The sequence below is a fragment of the Eriocheir sinensis genome, unplaced genomic scaffold (genome assembly GCF_024679095.1).
Source record: "Eriocheir sinensis breed Jianghai 21 unplaced genomic scaffold, ASM2467909v1 Scaffold825, whole genome shotgun sequence".
In the NCBI taxonomy this organism is placed as follows: domain Eukaryota; kingdom Metazoa; phylum Arthropoda; class Malacostraca; order Decapoda; family Varunidae; genus Eriocheir; species Eriocheir sinensis.
This window is the reverse complement of record NW_026112192.1, coordinates 157,566-175,385: the sequence shown is the minus strand read 5'-3', so window position 1 is coordinate 175,385 and position 17,820 is coordinate 157,566. Positions and strand designations below refer to the sequence as shown.

At 40.8% G+C, this 17,820-nt stretch overlaps 2 long non-coding RNA genes across 2 annotated transcripts; one reads left to right on the top strand and one right to left on the bottom strand.

Annotated features, from left to right (window-relative positions):
- Positions 1 to 586: 586 nt before the first annotated feature.
- Positions 587 to 13,644, top strand: LOC126994584 (uncharacterized). Its single transcript, XR_007749309.1, has 11 exons — positions 587 to 1,872; positions 2,040 to 2,151; positions 4,393 to 4,447; positions 4,703 to 4,960; positions 5,113 to 5,394; positions 5,779 to 5,954; positions 6,041 to 6,166; positions 6,605 to 6,682; positions 11,677 to 11,768; positions 11,999 to 12,132; positions 12,459 to 13,644. It is a non-coding gene; the product is annotated as an uncharacterized LOC126994584 (long non-coding RNA).
- Positions 13,645 to 13,858: 214 nt separating this feature from the next.
- LOC126994586 (uncharacterized) lies at positions 13,859 to 17,495 on the bottom strand. Its single transcript, XR_007749311.1, has 6 exons — positions 17,049 to 17,495; positions 15,864 to 15,996; positions 15,493 to 15,582; positions 15,193 to 15,337; positions 14,718 to 14,855; positions 13,859 to 14,475 (listed from the first exon to the last, which is right to left on the bottom strand). It is a non-coding gene; the product is annotated as an uncharacterized LOC126994586 (long non-coding RNA).
- Positions 17,496 to 17,820: the final 325 nt, after the last annotated feature.

Sequence of the window (17,820 nt, the reverse complement as noted above, 5' to 3'; positions counted from 1 at the left end):
GGATATGTACATATTGAATAAGGAAACAGCCTCCAAGACATTCCAGAAATTTAAATGGAGTACTCATATCACTGCCTCTAACAGTATCATATCCAGCCAATTTATAGCTACCTGGAAAATTAAACCAGCTGTTACAAGGATATAATTATTATTTAGTTCACTGGCAAGCTTTACTAGTTTCAGCATCTGTTCATCGTTTGGTTTTCTACTGCCTGTGCTTCTACATATTGTATATGTTATATTTATTGTATTATATTATTGTATATATGTATGTATATATTATATATCTGAAAGTGTTTTTATTAACATGTATAGTTTCAGAAAAGACATACCCTACCACATGTAATTATTTTCTCAGTGTCTGTCAAGTTGACATGCAACTTTACTTGACTGGTTGCAGTGAAGCATAATACTGATAATTAAAATTCATCATCAGGTCCAACTGTACTACTGAGGAGTATGAGTTGGCCTGCAGACAGAGGTTTGCTGAGGACAACATCATGTATGAGTGACTCATCATCTACTTGAGGACCAGAAGGCATGCCTCTGGACTTAAGGGTGTTGAGCAGCGGAAAGTATTGCGATGGGCACGCCCCTTCCAGTGGGATGAGCAGGGTAAGTGATTGTTTTTGATTATCTGTTTGAAAGTCTGTTTGATGCTATCTGCAATAAACAGAGGCCAAGATTTGAAATTAATTAAAGTGGTTATGTGTTGAAGAATGTACACTTTTGCGGCAGTTTGTGTTCATGATTTTCTCTCATGAGCTTAATGATGATTTATTTTGATAATGTGATTAGTAGAGGAAAGGGAGAAGGGATTGATTTCATGGCCATGGCTGTAGTATAAGATATGCTATGGTATACTGATTAGAAATAAAGATATCCCACTTTTCATCCTTATGTACATAAGGACGTAGGAGTCTGCAAGAGGCCGGTAGGCCTATACAAGGCAGTTCCTTTGAGCCTAAGCTCCCGTGTATCTAACCCCACCTAGTATCGCTGTCCATTAATTTATCTAATATATTTTTGAATGTGACAATTGTATTGGCACTCACCACATGACTGCTAAGCCTATTCCACTCATCCACCACTCTGTTAGTAAACCAATTTTTGCCTATATCCCTGTTGAATCTGTACTTATCCAGTTTCAACCCATTACTTCGTGTCCTGCCCGTTTCTCTTACCAAAAAAACCTTATGAATATCCCCCTTATTAAAGCCCTTCATCCATTTATAAACCTCGATCATGTCTCCACGCACCCTTCGCCTTTCCAGAGAATGCAAGTTTAAATGTTTGAGTCTTTCCTCGTATGGAGAGTTTCTCAACCCCTGAATCATCTTAGTCATCCTCCTCTGCACCGATTCTAACATTTTGATATCCATTCTGTAGTAAGGTAGGAAAGAGATGGGTTGCTGCTTTATTGCCAGTGTCCCTACCCACTGCTTATTAGTGCTAAGGACCAGCTCATTGTCAGAGGTTGTGTCCCAACCACCTGAAGGAGTTAAATTTAATACAACTTTGAGTGACAGGCTCTCTCTAGCACAGGTGCAGGGTTCATGGAAGCAAAGATGAGTGTCAAAGCAAGTTGCAGCTGTGGTTTAAAATCTGTTGTCATTGTCGTGGAGTGGCCTTGTATGGAAGCTTCTCTTGCATTTCTCATACTGGGATTATTATGCATTTATAAACATATCAGAAGTTGTACAGAGTGGACCATGATGGGAAGCCTCGGCAGCTCGTGGTGAGGTCTTTTGAGGAGGTTGCTGCTGTGATCACAGCAGTCCCACTGCAGGGCATAGCGGCTGGGTTACCACTTGTCAGAATGTCTCCTCAGTTTACTATTGGCGAAACATGACCCAGGACATGAAACATTATGTATGTAAATATTGTTTATGTATTGCATGAAATACCTGATCACAAGTAGTGCATCTTTACAGAAAGTTGATACAATTAAAATGATTGTTAGCTAATTCAATACTCTCCAGAATTGTTTTGCTGAATCCTCAAGCAATTTTCTCACAGTTTTCACATTTGTTTTCTAGATTGAAACATGTAGTAAGTGCCAGCACTACACGCCAATGAAGACAAAGGCCCCAGAGATGCGTCCCATAAAGGTGAAGGAGCCGTTGGAACTTATAGGAGTCGACTTGGTCGGTGAGGATCAGATATGTGTAAAGTGTTACCGGGTGGTTTGGCTTGGGGTTTCTTTTAAAAATGGTACAAGTATTAGGTAAGCAACAAGGTACAAGTATTAGGTAAGCAAAAAAGTTAAGAAATCAAATGTACATATATTCCAACACACACACAGACACAGAATTCCTAACTCTTCGAATTTGTCTTCTCGCAAATTTATAATAGCACAAAGGAAAACTGTTAGTTCTTTTAACATTCATAAGGTTTTGTTGGTAAGAGAACTGGGTAGGACACGAAGTAATGGGTTTAAACTTGATAAATTCAGATTTAACAGGGACATAGGCAAAAATTCGTTTACTAACAGGGTTGTGGATGAGTGGAATAGGCTTAGCAGTCATGTGGTGAGTGCCAATACAATTGTCACATTCAAAAATAGATTAGATATATTCATGGACAGCGATACTAGGTGGGGTTAGATACACGGGAGCTTAGGCTAAAAGGAACTGCCTTGTATAGGCCTACCGGCCTCCTGCAGATTCCAACGTTCTTATGTTCTTATTAGGCTCATATTTCTCATACACAAGGATACAACAAATGAGTGATTCAAAGTTAGATTTTGAAGCTGAAATCGCACTATCTCTGTTCAAGCTTAAATTTACATGATCCTTTCAAAAACTTATCCCTTGCATAATTGTAGAACTCCCTTGCACACACATATATGCATGCATATCTATATACATGCTTTTGTCCAAGTATAGTTACTGTTGTAGGTCACGAGACAGGTCAGATACCATTTTGATGTCTTGTGGGCCTTTTCTGGGTTGTGCTTTTGGAATGCCTGGTTTTGGTTGCAACTCTCATATATATCTCTATATATAGGCTGTTCTTCTCCGCCTGATGCTAAACTCCTATAACATTCCAAGTGGAGCCTTCACATTGTATGAAACCTCTTTTAGTTTTCTTACAAAGTCTCACCAATTTAATCAATCTCTCAGGAACCATCTGCCTTTTTTTAACTGTCAAATGCCTTGCTTAAAACTTTGTACATATGTGAGCTACCTCAAATGCCAGCCAACTTACTCTTTTGGGTTTACTTTATGATAATTGTAAATATGAAAAGAACAATGCTTTATAATGCATGGTAGTTAGCTCTCATTGTTGTTCATGGAACACAATAATTCTCTCTCTCTCTCTCTCTCTCTCTCTCTCTCTCTCTCTCTCTCTCTCTCTCTCTCTCTCTCTCTCTCTCTCTCTCTCTTTTCTGGGTTATAATGCACTTTCTCTTTGCCTGTATAATTTGATCTAGCATGGGTGATTTATCTAGCTTTACCTAGTGTCTGCACAGGCTGATGTAATTGGTTATGTTGGGTTTTGATGGCTTTGCATGATGTATTTTTTGCTTCCTGCTTTATTAAACTATCCAGGTCCAATGGCTGTTAGTGATGAAGGCTACAGGTACATTTGCACGTTTGTCGACTTCTACACAAAGTTTGTCGACTTCTTCCCACTTAGAGATCAGACAGCTTATGGGGTGTCCAGGTGCATACGCTCCTTTATCCACAGGTAAATTTTTATCATTAGTTTCCGCACTTGGATGAAATATTTACTGCCATGTCATCACTACTTATGAATGTAATTTCAAATAGTCAGTTTGGATGCTAAACAATCCATCTTAAAAAAGGTATCCTGATGTCAAGATTAATTTAGTTTGCATTGTTTTCCTTTGAAGTTTACCTCATCATCACCGTGACTGATTTTTTGCCTTCAAAAAATATGCAAACATTCAACAATCTGATGTAATAAACAAAACATATTCATCATTGGTAGAATCATTTAAAAGAAAATTCTGTCATACAATCCATCCACGAAATTTTCCCTATTTTGAAAATTAGTGAAACGGAATGAGTCCAAGCTGATGAGTTTGCTACTGGTAATCATTATTTATTTAATCATGTATTACCACAGTTGTTTTGAGGTTGCAGCATGTTTTGTCATCAATGCATGTAAAAGTCCGTGCAGCCGTACCACTCCATATATTTCTCTCTGTTTGTTGCTTCTCACAACTGTTTTATTTCATCAATTGTATTTCAATTAAAAGCTCACTTTAGTTCTTGTATAAAAGTTCTTTGCCTTGCCATATTGTTTGAACTAATTATGAAATTTTATCATAACCATCAATTGATTATGTTTAGGCATAATATAAGAATGTGATACAAAAGATGCAGATTTTTTTTCATGTGTAATGACATCTGCTTTCCTTAGGTGGGGCAAGCCTGCAAGGATCCTGACTGATCACGGACGTGAGTTTTGTTCCTCGGTAAGTCTTTATGTTACTGTTATTTCTGTTGTAATTCATGGAATGGTCATCAGGATGTAATGTTATATTCAGGTATGCCTGAGAGGTGCATTATTACCAATACAGTTGTCAGAGGAGGACATTTACATCATCTAATGCTTCGTTAGCTCTAAGATGCTGAACAAACCTCAGGTATTATTAACACTGCAAACAAATGATACTATTATAACACCTGTTGTATTACTGCTGCTACTTTGACCTCTTCATTCCCCACAGATCAACGACGAACTCTGCAAGTTCTACGGGATCCGGAGGAGTATCACGTCTGCCTACCATCCGCAGACTAATGGACTGGCAGAGAGAATTAACCAGACTCTGGAGACCAGGCTTTCCAAGCTCTGCAACGCGACCAAGACCGACTGGCCAAACTTCCTGGATGAAGTCGCCTATAGCATCCGTACCCAAAAGCAGCGGACCACCGGGTTCACACCTTTCCGGTTGATGTTTGCTCGTGAGCACCGGCCACTTCACCAGGTAACCACCAGTGTTTGAATTAATATAAGAAATCAACTCCTATTGGTTCCATTAAAATATGAAGCTTTCAATCACAAACCAAAAAAAATATGAAGAGTTGTTCTTGTGCCTAATGACCGTAATTTCAGTTCAATTGAAAAAAATATTTTTAGGAAGAAATTACATTTGCTCCTGAGGCTTCTGCACAACCAGAGGGAAGGAGTACCACACCAGAAGTAAGTAGAAAGTAGATTCATATGTAATGTGCAAATTCTGGAAGAAAAGTGTATATCTCACAAGAATTGAAGAATATGTCTAGTACCTCTCAAGTAATCTTCTTTTGCAGTTTCTTTTTGTTACAGTTCTTTGAAGAACTTGTTGAACTGCCCTCTTCCGAGGATATTACGGAGTGTGTCAAAGAGCAGGACCAGAGGCGTGAAGAACTGCACTCCAAGGTCTGGCTAAGGACGTCATGTGTTATATTTCCTGATGCTAATGTTCTTAAGTCTGGCAGTAGTACCGAAGAAAAATACCATAACTTTTACATTGATGCTATAATTTATGTTTCAGCATAGTACATTCATTGCCAGATTGACTCTCTGCTTTAGCCCGACTTTATTCGGTCTCCAAACTATTTCAATGTAATGACTGCAGATATATGGCCAGATTAAACACTCGACGTTTATTCCAATTCAAGTCCTGCTACATAGGATCATTCTTTCATCCATATTGTACCATACATTACAAGCATCTTTTGCACAAGGAAATGTATATTTCAGTACAATTAATCCATTCATCATAGTGCTATCAATGCTTATGCTTTTACTTTTATTATGCAGCGGGAACAGAGAGTTGAAGCAGCCCAAGAAAAGCAGAAGGCTGAGTACAGGAACAGGAAAGCAAGAGGAGTGAAGACCTTCAGCTTCTCTGTAGGGATGAAGGTTCTTAAAAGAAACCTTCGCAATGAGACTCGGAAGGGTGGGATAATGGAGCAGAAGTGGACTGGTCCATACAAGTGAGTACTGATGTTAAAGGAATTGTATTTTTGTGTGTGCTCCATTTTTGTCATTTAGGTTTCTGTAACCTACTGACACTCAACAGAGTCCTTGACATCGACTCCTCAAACCGTGTGGCACTTGAGGCTGTGAGCAATGGGAAGAAGCTCAAGAGCCGTACTCCATACAACAACCTGAGGCCATTCCTCCAGAGCCAGTTGCACTGTGACAGGTGTGTACAGCTATTACCAGTTGTGCGGTTGTGATGTGGTGTTCCTTTCTTATATATAACTATATGTTCATACTTCATGTGCTTATTATGCTTTACTTTGATAAATAAGTAATTTTCATTGCATATGGTTTGAGCTGTCAACTTGTTGCAATTTATGGCTGTGTTTGCATGTAATGTTAAGCATTTGTGTAACAAGTGTAGAAAAATCTTGAACATGTAATGATAGCAGGTAATTATCATAGTGTTGTGTTTCACTAACCTGCATATAGCTTGTACTGAGGTGTAATTACAGTAATCACTCATAGGTATTTTTTTCCCAGCCCATCAATATGTAATTGAAAATCATTCATATCTTACTCTCTTGTCAGGAGGGTTCAGGGTAGAAGAGGAAGGTAGGCTTTATCTATAAATTAGAATTTTTCATGAACCATCTTTCAGACACTTATTGGACCACAGAGATAGACTGCAGCCCTCCAGCATTCAGGGACCTGTGCAGCCATCACCTGACACCTCACAGTAAGGAGTCACTTACAGAACTATATTATTTTTTTTCTGACTCAGAAATTTCTTGTGTGAAGTTTCTGAGCTTGAATGAAACTAAGGGAAACAAACAAGCAAACCAGTGAGGGTGATATAGTTTAAACTTTTTGACATACTTGATACTAGGAATTGTTTCCCGGAATCCCGGACAATTTTCAAGATTTAATAATCCTTGGATTTTTTTGCACATCCATCCCAGGAAATCCTGGAATGAAATTAAGTACAAAAATAGGGGCAAATTTGACTGCAGGATGGTTGTGGACTTGTGGTTCTATTTATATTCATATACAGGGTGTCCTGTGAGGAATGTTTTGTGTGTGTGTGTGTGAAGGAAGGACTTACTGTTTAGGTATTCTCTTGAGTATTATAAAGCAGCCATGGCACTCCCGTTACCCGTAACACAGCTCGTATAATGAACACCATGTTTGCATATTCCACGTTGCTGTATGTATACAGCATTGAAATGAGCGTAACAACTTAACAAAATTACAAAAAAAAGCAGCACACTTTCCCTCCTCGCGTGAGTGGCCGACCAGTGATGGTTGACAGTAAACTGTCTGTTTGTCTGTCTGTCTGCCTGCCCACACAACTGAACAGTGTTGTCATAGTTCCCAATGTTTTAGCTACTGATTATTTTTACTACATTTCCTGTCATTAAGTTCTCTTTTCATTGCACTGAGTATAAATGGAAACACCATCATCATCTTTCATCGACGCCTGCTCCTGGGAGCTCCCACAAAAGGATGGCCATGGCAGAAGAGCTTCCAACTTTCTCTATCCAGACCCTATCCTTGCCTGCTCAAAGTTCCCCACTGATTTTTCACCCCTCTCTCTCACATACTCTTGCATCCTATCTCTCCATTTCACTGGAGGTCGTCCTCTAGCATTCCCTCCTTCTATCTCACTCACATACACCCTTCTGTTCATCTTACTCTACTCCATTCGCTCCATGTGGCCAAACCACTTTAAAGTCTGTCATTTCATTTGTTCCACCACTCCACACTTCTTCCCTTCACCCCTGTGACACATTCCAAAACGCTCACACACACTTTCGTATCTCATTCCATCCATTCTACTCACACCACAAGCACTCCTCAAATAACTCATTTCCACTGCCTGCACTCTAGACCTCTGACTTTCATTCCAGGCCCACGTTTCACTTGCATATGTGAGGGTTGGTACTATTATTGTATTTCTCAAATCCCTCTTTACCTCCATGCTCACACTTCTGCCATTCGTGATTCGTCCCAAAGACCCTATTACCCTTCTTCCTTGCAATGCCCTTTCTCTTATCTCTCCCTCCATACCACCATGCTTACACATAACTGATCCAAGGTACTTAAACTCGTTGACCTTCTCCATTTCTTCACCATTCAAAATTATTTTGCATTCCTTTTCACATTCAATTCCCATTCTATATGGGGATACAAAATCGACAACCCCACTTCTACTTCGCTCACAAACCATCTGACTAACATTGATAAATTTCGCTCAAATGAAAGCACTTCTTCCAAAAGCAACAATGCAGTCTTTCCCCCCTTCCTTGTAGTTTCCTGTTAATTTCATTTAAATGTGAAGTGATTCCCAGATAATTTGGACATTTTTAATTAGATGGCAGGGGCCCCACGGGTCTCTTGAAAGAGCTGCATGCGGCTCCGGAGCCGCAGGTTGCCGATCGTTGCTCTAGGTGGCAGGGACTTCCCACAAGCACCGTCAGGAACCGTGACAGGCTCCAAGGTGGCGATCAGAGAGGACCTTGTGGGAATTTCCGGAGACAGGCGGACGTCAGAGTGAGGCAGGCCGGGGCAAACTGTTTTTACCGATACATTATTTTTGTCTTTCATTTGACCACACCCCCACCCACCACAGAGCCCAAGAAGGGAAGGCTGGATATTGGGGCCAGACCGCACCCAACAGCCCCAGGGGTTGTAGGTGATTTAGTGAGTTTTCTAAGCGCTAATTGGTTCACGGATAGAGGAAGGTAATATCCGTCAGGGTTATTTTATTCACAAAAAATCACAGGTCATAGGGATTGACGAGACACACAGAAGACGTGTTTGAGTGTATTTGTGTTTATGTGGAGGTTGTGTAGTTTGAATGACATGGAAGTGTTGGTGTAAATGTAGAACAATATGTAGAAGAGAACTGTAGCAAGACGAGGACAGACAGTGGACGATAAACACGTAGTAATACATAAACAATTAAGACGCAACACGGACATCAAAGAGAAGAGACAGCGACAGGAACACCAGGAATAATGAAAACACTAAATTTGCGCTCCCGGGCCACGTTCTCTGAAGAGTCACCGGGAGAGCGTGTGTCCATTTGCAGGGGTGACTATGGCTGCTACAGTACTCCCCTCCCAATGACTTCAAAGAACGAACAATATATTCCTGGTACGGGGGTGTTGTGGCACGGGCGGTGTTGTTTTGGCGACGGAGAGCTGGGGCGACAGGTCCGAGGCCAACAAGTATGCCGCGTCCTGAGAACCATGATTTTCGATCGTGACAATCTTTCTGGTCCGTCTCAGGACGCGGTAGGGTCCTTGGTAGGGCTGGTACAGGGGCCGCCGGACGGCATCCACGCGCAGGAAGACGTGGGTGCAAGTGGCGAGGTCCTGGCTGACGAAGGTCTTCTTCGGGGAAGAGCGAGGCTCCACAGGCTGAAGGCTCCTCATGGCACCTTTGAGGCGGGGGGCGAAGTCCTGGATGCCGCAGGTGTCGTAAACTAGTTCAGCCGAGGAGTGGTGCAAGTCTTCCTTCAGGGAGGACCTGATGCCGAGGAGGACAAAGGTTAGAGCCAGGAACCAGTTGTCGCGGTCCGAGGTGAGGCTGAGAGGGACGTCGAACTAGTTGCCGCGATCCGAGGTGAGGCTGAGAGGGACGTCGAACTAGTTGCCGCGATCCGAGGTGAGGCTGAGAGGGACGCCGAACCTGGAGACCCAAGTAGCGATGAAGGTGTGGGCGACGGCGTCCGTAGTGATGTCATCGATGGGGGCGGCCTCGGGCCAGCGTGTGAACTGATCCACGCAAGTGATGATGTAGCGGTGGCCTGCGGAGGGTGGCAGGGGACCGACAAGGTGTATGTGGACGTGGTCGAACCTCTCCGTGACGGGCGTGAAGGTGCCGGGTGGAGAGTGAGTGTGTCACGTCACCTTGGAGGCTTGGCAGTCGGTGCAGGTTTTAGTCCACAGTCTGACATCTTTGTTAAATCCCTCCCAAGTGAAGCCGGACCTCATCAGGCGCTGCGAGGCTAGGATGCCAGATCCAGATGGCAGGGGGAGAGAGGTCGTGGATCTGACGGAAGGCCTGGTAGCGGTGTCGCTGTTGCAGGTAAGGACGGACGTTGGCCGTGGAGACGTCAGCGTAGAGAGTGACATTGGTGCCTGGGAGTGTGATTTTCTTCATTTGAAGCGCCGGGTTGTCTAGAAGCTTCTCCAGCTCTGCGTCACCGGACTGATCGGCGGCTATGGCGGCGTAATCAAGTGAAGAGGACATCACAGCGGTAATGTTGCGGGAGAAGGCGTCAGTTGGAGCGTTGTCTGCACCTTTGATGTACTAGATGTCGATGGTGAACTGCGAGATGTAGTCCATGTGGCGAAGTTGACGTGGTGTTGGAGTCTTTGTTCCTCAGGAAGGTAGTGTTGAGGGGCTTGTGGTCGGTGAACACGTGGAAACGACGGCCTCCAATGAAGTAGCGGAAACGCTTGACAGCCTTGAAGATGGCGAGAAGTTCCCGGTCGTAAGCGCTGTACTTGGCTTCAGACTTGGTGAGCTTACAGGAGAAAAAGGCAATCGGCTTCCAGGCGTTGTCGACGAACTGTTGTAGGACAGCACCTGTCCCAGTGTCGGAGGCGTCTGCTGCTATGGTGATCTCCGCGTCATGGGCTGGGAACGACAGCATGACTGTGTCGCTGAGGGCCTTCTTAGCAGCGAGGAAAGCGGCGTCAGCGTCCGGAGTCCAGACGAGAGTAACAGACTCTCTTTTAACGTGGGACTTCGCAGATATCGATTTTTGAAAAGTTGGATAATATTGACAAAAGCTTCATGTAAAGCACGACGAAGTGCACCCATATGCGGCGGGGGTCCAGCCGGTGTTGGGAGAAATGCCTCCTCACAGAAATAAGTCACATATATGGGGGTCGGGTCGAGGGGAGCGAGCCCCCCCCTCCCCCCTGTTAGCTGTCAGGTCGTAAAGTTCGGTTGTAGTTGCTTAAATCTGCTCCCCTCCATTGTTCTCCTAGGCGGCCGCAAAAAACTCACAACTTTTCAGAAATTGTTAGCGGCTTTTCTAGCATTTTACGGCGCACATAAATAGGGTTCAAAATACGTAGAATAATGAGATCTAACCGATGAGAAGTGTAGGAAAGTAGAACTTTACCCTTATATTTTGGTAAATCTTCTGAAAAAAAAAATATATATGGTAAATCTTCTGAAAAAAAATAAATTATATATATATATATATATATATATATATATATATATATATATATATATATATATATATATATATATATATATATATATATATATATATATATATTTATAATCAATCACCGCCAAGTGGCCTAAGACTACCCACATGTTGTCCTGTTATGTGTCTGTGTGTGTGTGTGTGTGTGTGTGTGTGTGTGTGTTAGCAGGAAGCTGATTCATATTTTTTGGACAAATAAGCAATTTTCCCATTCCTATTTCCCTAATTATATATAAATGTTGAGATTAATAAGTTTAAAGCAAAAGTCAACACTCACATGATAATGCATTGGATAGGCAGTGATTTCGTCCTCACTTTTCATCATTATTCTACTTACTGCTTACTGTCTCCATGCCTTTTCCATAAAAGGACTCTGTTTGAGCTGATCATTTTTTTTTTCCCAGGCGCTATGGCATAGTTCTCATTATTATTATTATTATTATTATTATTATTATTATTATTATTATTATTATTATTATTATTATTATTATTTTCAGGTGCCTTTGCTGGACCTTCCTCATCTACAAATGTTGTTGATGATGACCTGTTTCCCTCGATGAGTACGACAATAATCGAGGTGTCAGAGGAGGTTAGAACACCTCTGGGTTCACCTCAAGAGAGTGGCCTCACAAGGTCACTTGGTTGAGAACTTTCATATTACTCCTTACCAGTTCATATTTGTGTAATTATATACATTATATGTGCCTTTTAATCAGCAGATGCATTTATTTTCACTTTTTCTAATATATGTCCTTTAGAAAAAGTCTTATAATCCAAGTGTTGTGAAACAATGACATTTTCCTTGATTTCTTTCAATAGTGAACCAACAGGAGAAGTGCCCCCATCATCGGCCTCATCCTGTGTCCGACGACCCAGTGCCCTTAAACCCCAAAGGTCAACTTCCCTTCCTGCCAGTAGAAGTGGTAGTAGACCAGCAACTCCCACAGCAGCAGGTACCTACTCATTCTTTATATACCTTTTTTTTTTCAATAGAAATAGAAAGTCATTACTTTCAAACATAAGTTGAAGTGTAATTCAAACATCAAGCAAATACTGTAGTTATTTACCTAGCTGTCAAATAACTGCCTACTTAGTTGTTCACCAAGCCTTGCTCATCTGCAGATAGTAAACTCCAGTGATCTTGCATAGCTTCTTATATATTGAATGCCATTGCTGTTCAATCATCATTGCTTCTGCTGGAATACTAAATGGCATTACTATTCATCAGAACATGCTCGTCAAATAGCAGATGTATCCTAATGAATTGCATATTCATCAGGTCACGAGTTACAACTGGTTCCTGAGTTCCTTACTACCCAAAAGGAAATTCGAGGTCTGCTGAAGGACCTGGTGGAGGAGCAACGGACGAATGGAAACCATCTACGGGATATCGCCCGAGGTTTTACTGAAATGGGGAATTTAGGCAACCATGTACAGGATATTGGCCAAAGTCTTAGGGAAATAGGCGAGACACTGATGGCCATAACGGGGACTATCAGTTCAAGAAAGTAGTTTTTTTTTTTAAGTTATTATTTTCATAAATTAAGATTTGAATATTTCTATATAAGAATATTTTATATAATCATTTTCATTATTAACTTTAAGATCTTTGATGGTGTTTGTCAAGCCAATGCATACCACAGAGGGGGGATATCCAGCACGACAGGAATCATTCCATATTTTTTTTCTTAGTGCATTATGATATGCCACTATAAAAAAAATTCAGAGAGAACCATCATACACTGAACTTTAATTTTTGCCAAGTTGTGTTATATTTTATATTTTTTAAATTCAGCACGTCATGTTTTCTATCTTGCCTGTATAATGTTCATGAACAGGACGTTACCTGCCTTGCGTATAGTCCTAACATCATTTACAGATGCCGGACCACAGGTATCATCATCTTCAGTGTAGGACGGTTCTTTCCTGGCCATTTTCTAGTGGAACATCATGATGCATAAAGAGATAAAAAATATCAAAAACATATTTTGCATCTTCAATGACATAGTTTCCAACCGTGTAATTCAGGTAACATTTTTTTTACTAAAAACAGCCTTACATATGCAATTCATAAACAGTGTGCCTAAAAAGGTATAATTAACCCAGTAGCAGCGACGGGCCAAATGTGTGCCATGATTTAAACCCCCCAAAATAGATGATACATAAACTGATCACAAATGCTTCAATATATATTATGAAATGGTTTGTGTAAGTGATGATTTTTTTCTCAATTTTTTTTCTTGCTTAGAAGTACCATTAAGAAACATGATCCCCACTGCTACCGGGTTAAACTAAACCTCATGGGACTGACATTCCTTTCCTGCTGGATATCCCCATTCTGCAGTATGTATTTTGATCTCATTTATAGTTCCTTAGTTTCTAATTATTTTTTTTATAATATTACAATAAGTTTATTATTATTGGTTTAAGTGTAATAGTTTTTGTCATTCAATATTTTTTATACATGTGAGGATTGCTCAATATATTTTTGACGTAACTTAAAATATTCTTAATCCTTGAATATTGGTTTGCGTGTCAGGGATCAATTGTGAGGCCTGACGGTTAAGGGGCTGGCAGAACAACTTTTAAGGGGGTGACCAGAAGACAAACTGCATTAACATGCTCACAGGGCCCGAAACACAAGCACACAAGGAAAAATCACAGAGACTTGTACACTATGTACATTTTAATTAGTCTAAAATACAGAACATTGTCACATGTTTAACTTACTTTGAGTAAGGTCTCAAAAGAGAAAATACTTGCAAATATTTTAATACATTCATCTCTCTCTCTCTCTCTCTCTCTCTCTCTCTCTCTCTCTCTCTCTCTCTCTCTCTCTCTCTCTCTCTCTCTCTCTCTCTCTCTCTCTCTCTCTCACACACACACACACCAACACACCGATAAATACTGGTACAGTGCCTAAGGAGTGGCGGAGGGCCAAAGTGGTCCCTATATACAAAAGTGGAAGAAAGGAAGAACCCCTGAACTACAGACCCGTGTAATTGACCAGTGTACTATGTAAAATATGTGAAAAAGTGATAAAGAAACAATAGACGAGATTTCTAGAAGAGCATAATTTAATAACAAGTAAACAGTATGGATTCCAGAAAAGGGGACTCATGTGTGACAAACTTACTGAGCTCTTACTCAAGAGTGACCGATAAAATACACACCTCACCATTTCACCCAAAGAAATTAGCAATTATTGCTTCACGTACTGCTCTTCCAGCTCCTCGGCCAGCAGCTGCTCCAAGAACAGCAGTAGGAGCATCCTGCTCTTCCTCATCCTCTTCAAGCTAAGGAGGAAATAAGATCTTAAAAGTACTCACAAAGTACTATATTACTCTTGCTCTGCTGAATGTGTCTGCTGATACACTGTTGCATTTTTACATCTACTGTATTAATAGCAATTGCACTGCTGCAGCCAGAAATCTGAATGATTGAAAGTTATCACTAAATAAAGTTGCTATGTTCTCAACAAAGTTTATCCATCAGGAAGCATATGAAAGAATGTCTGAAAGCTAACTCTCCACCTTACCGAAATATAAATTTGTACCCGCTGGGGAAGTGGAATACCCCGCTGGACACAGCGGTTGTGCAGCAGTAAACATGAGGTGATGATGTTGAGGCACTTCATGGGAGCATACTGCAAGGCACCCCAGATTTGTGAAGGCACCTGTAAATAGTGTTAGTTGTCAAAATTACTGAGTCAAAGACAATTGAAATACAAATCTTCCAAGCACTCCCGTCTTGTCTTTTTTTTTTTACATCTTCGCCTATGGCATACGGGTAGTCTTAGGCCACTTGGCGGTGACTGAAAAATCCAAGTTGGTAACGTGGGGATTCAAACCCACGTCTGCTCACTTTCACACCAAATATTTATTTTTTAAATTTGCCTTTCCAATCACTTTATTGCTGTAACATGTTAGTAATCTAATTCTCACTGGGTTCTAATGGATGGCCAGCATATGTGAATGCATAGGTATTGGTAATAAGGAAAAGAAGTTTGTCACCTGAACCGGCTCTTTAGTATTCCAAAGGTTTGCTCCACAACGACACGTGTCCGTGTATGGGCCCTATTGTAGCGCTCCTCCGGTTCTGTTGTGGGGTTGCGGACTGGAGTCATCAAAAATGGCTCTAATGCATAGCCGCTGTCGCCTGTAAAGATTACAGTCATGTGATATCATTTTCAGGATGTGAAATAACTACTTAAGAAAGCTACTGTAACACACTAAGTATTTACTGAAAAGGTATTTATGTAACATATGTAATGCAACATTTGTCAAGAACATCAACATCCTCCAGATACGCACCAAGGAGCAGGTAGTCCCCAAACTCACCCCTGCGAAAGCGTTCATATAGGTCGCAATGGTGCCAGATGAAGGAGTCGTGATTTGACCCTGCTAAAAAGGGGAGAATAAAAAAAAGGATTCCAAAACATGGACATGTTAATACTGGAAAAAAATACCAGACTCAAGAGAAAAGCTGTAGCATGTTTGGTGTGCCCAACACTGGTGGAGTCTTAGCATCTTCAAATGCTCAAGTTCCATTGCCTAAATAGCTAATCTGCAATTATTCTTGCTAAAAATCAAACTTTAGAAATGCTGTAGCAGGTAAGGGATGTTTGTGATTTAACTATCAACATGCCTAACAATAAATGATATCATCAATAAGGAACACTTACCTGGAAATGACACAATAGCTGATGATCATACCAGCAGCATCACACACAACTTGGATGTTGAAAGAGTGGTACCTCTTCCTGTTCACGTAGGCAGCCTCATTTTCATGGGGTGCCTTAATGGAAATATGAGTACCTGTTGATAAACATTATGCAAATAAATATTATTTAGCGATAGGCAGATTGTAAATCTATTCATGTACTTTTACTGAGACCAATATCATATGTGCTCATTCGTCAGTCCCTAGTAATTTTGAATCTTACAATCAATGGCACCAATAACACGAGGAAACTCCGAACTCTTGCAAAAGCTGTTGCCGATTCCATCAATGCATGCATCGTGGAGGTCATTTTTATCTCTTGTCGAGCTATGTCACTCAACACAGCTGTCACGTCCTGGACTACACGGCTGACACTGCTCTGTGCAAGTCCTGAAATGCATTAATTTTTTATTGTTTGAAGCATTGTATTTTGGGGATTTCCTCATCACCTTTACCCTTACAAGTAAAATTTGCAAACTTATTGTAATAAAATCTCTTCTTCAATTAAGATAAATCAGCTGCACCTCACTGATTTAGAGTGTAAAAAAAAAGGAAAAAAAAAAATATATATATATATATATATATATATATATATATATATATATATATATATATATATATATATATATATATATATATATATATATATATATATAATTTAATTCTAAGTACATTTATTCAATCATTATGAAAATTATGAATAATTAAGTAAAGATTGTTCAGTGAATGGTATTTATTCAGAAGTACACCCATCTCACTGTGCTGCATTTTATGCTTTATTAAGTACTTTTGTGCACACACACAGCACACTTTGTATTGTTTTCTTCCACATGTCACTCACTCGCGATAATAACTTCGTATTTTATTTTATTTTTAAACCAGGGAGGGATTAAGCATTTGAAGCCATTTATTACATTTTGGCTGAGCTGCAGACCACTAGGGATATAGCTTTTATTTGGTTAGGTTAACTCTAACCACTAAATTTAACCAAATCTACTGCTGTTTCCCACATCCTATACATGGTTCCTGTTAGCTTAGAATGGTAATAGTGAAGGAATCACTTTGAAAAGAGTAAAATGGTTGGAGTTTGGGTGGCCTGCAGAGTGATAACCCGAGTATTAAAAAGGACTAATGAGAATGAACTTACCGCATACGTCGCCTATGACGTGCTGAAAGGAACCGCTGGCTAACAGTCTTAAGGTCACCAAAACTTGTGTGTGTGGCGGTATTGCATGTGACCTCCTTGTCCTCCTCCTTAGGGCAGGCTCAACCTCCTGGATGAGCTCAATCAAATAATGCGGGGGGGAACCGGTAGTGGCTGACGAGCTCCGTGTCACTTAAGGAGAGAGGGTCAAGGCGATCGCGAAATCGCCTTTCTCTCCTCAGGGCACGATCATGCAAGGCGGCGTAGATGAACTCCATCGTGTAGCGGCGGGGCAGCGGGAAGGAGTAGCTGGCGGTGGATCGGCGAGGTGCTGTTTACTGTTTTAAAGGGTGTAAATCCCAAAGGAATAGCTTTTCTCTACTCTCAAAGGTATATTTCAAGTTGAAATAGTGAGATATAAAGCATTTATATGTAAATATTTTTATTTTTTTTACAACAAAGGAGGCAGCTCAAGGGCGCACAAAAAAATAAAACAATAATAAAAAAAAAGCCCGCTACTCGCTGCTCCTAACAAAGAAACAAAAGAGGTGGCCGAAAACAAGATCAAATATGGAAGGAGAGATGTCCTGATACCCTCCTCTTGAAAGAGTTCAAGTCGTTCGCAGGAGGAAATACATATGAAGGAAGATTGTTCCAGAGTTTACCAGCGTGAGGGATGAAAGAGTGAAAATGCTGGTTAACTCTTGCATAAGGGGTTTGGACAGTATAGGGATGAGCATGAGTAGAAAGTCGAGTGCAGCGGGGCCGCGGGAGG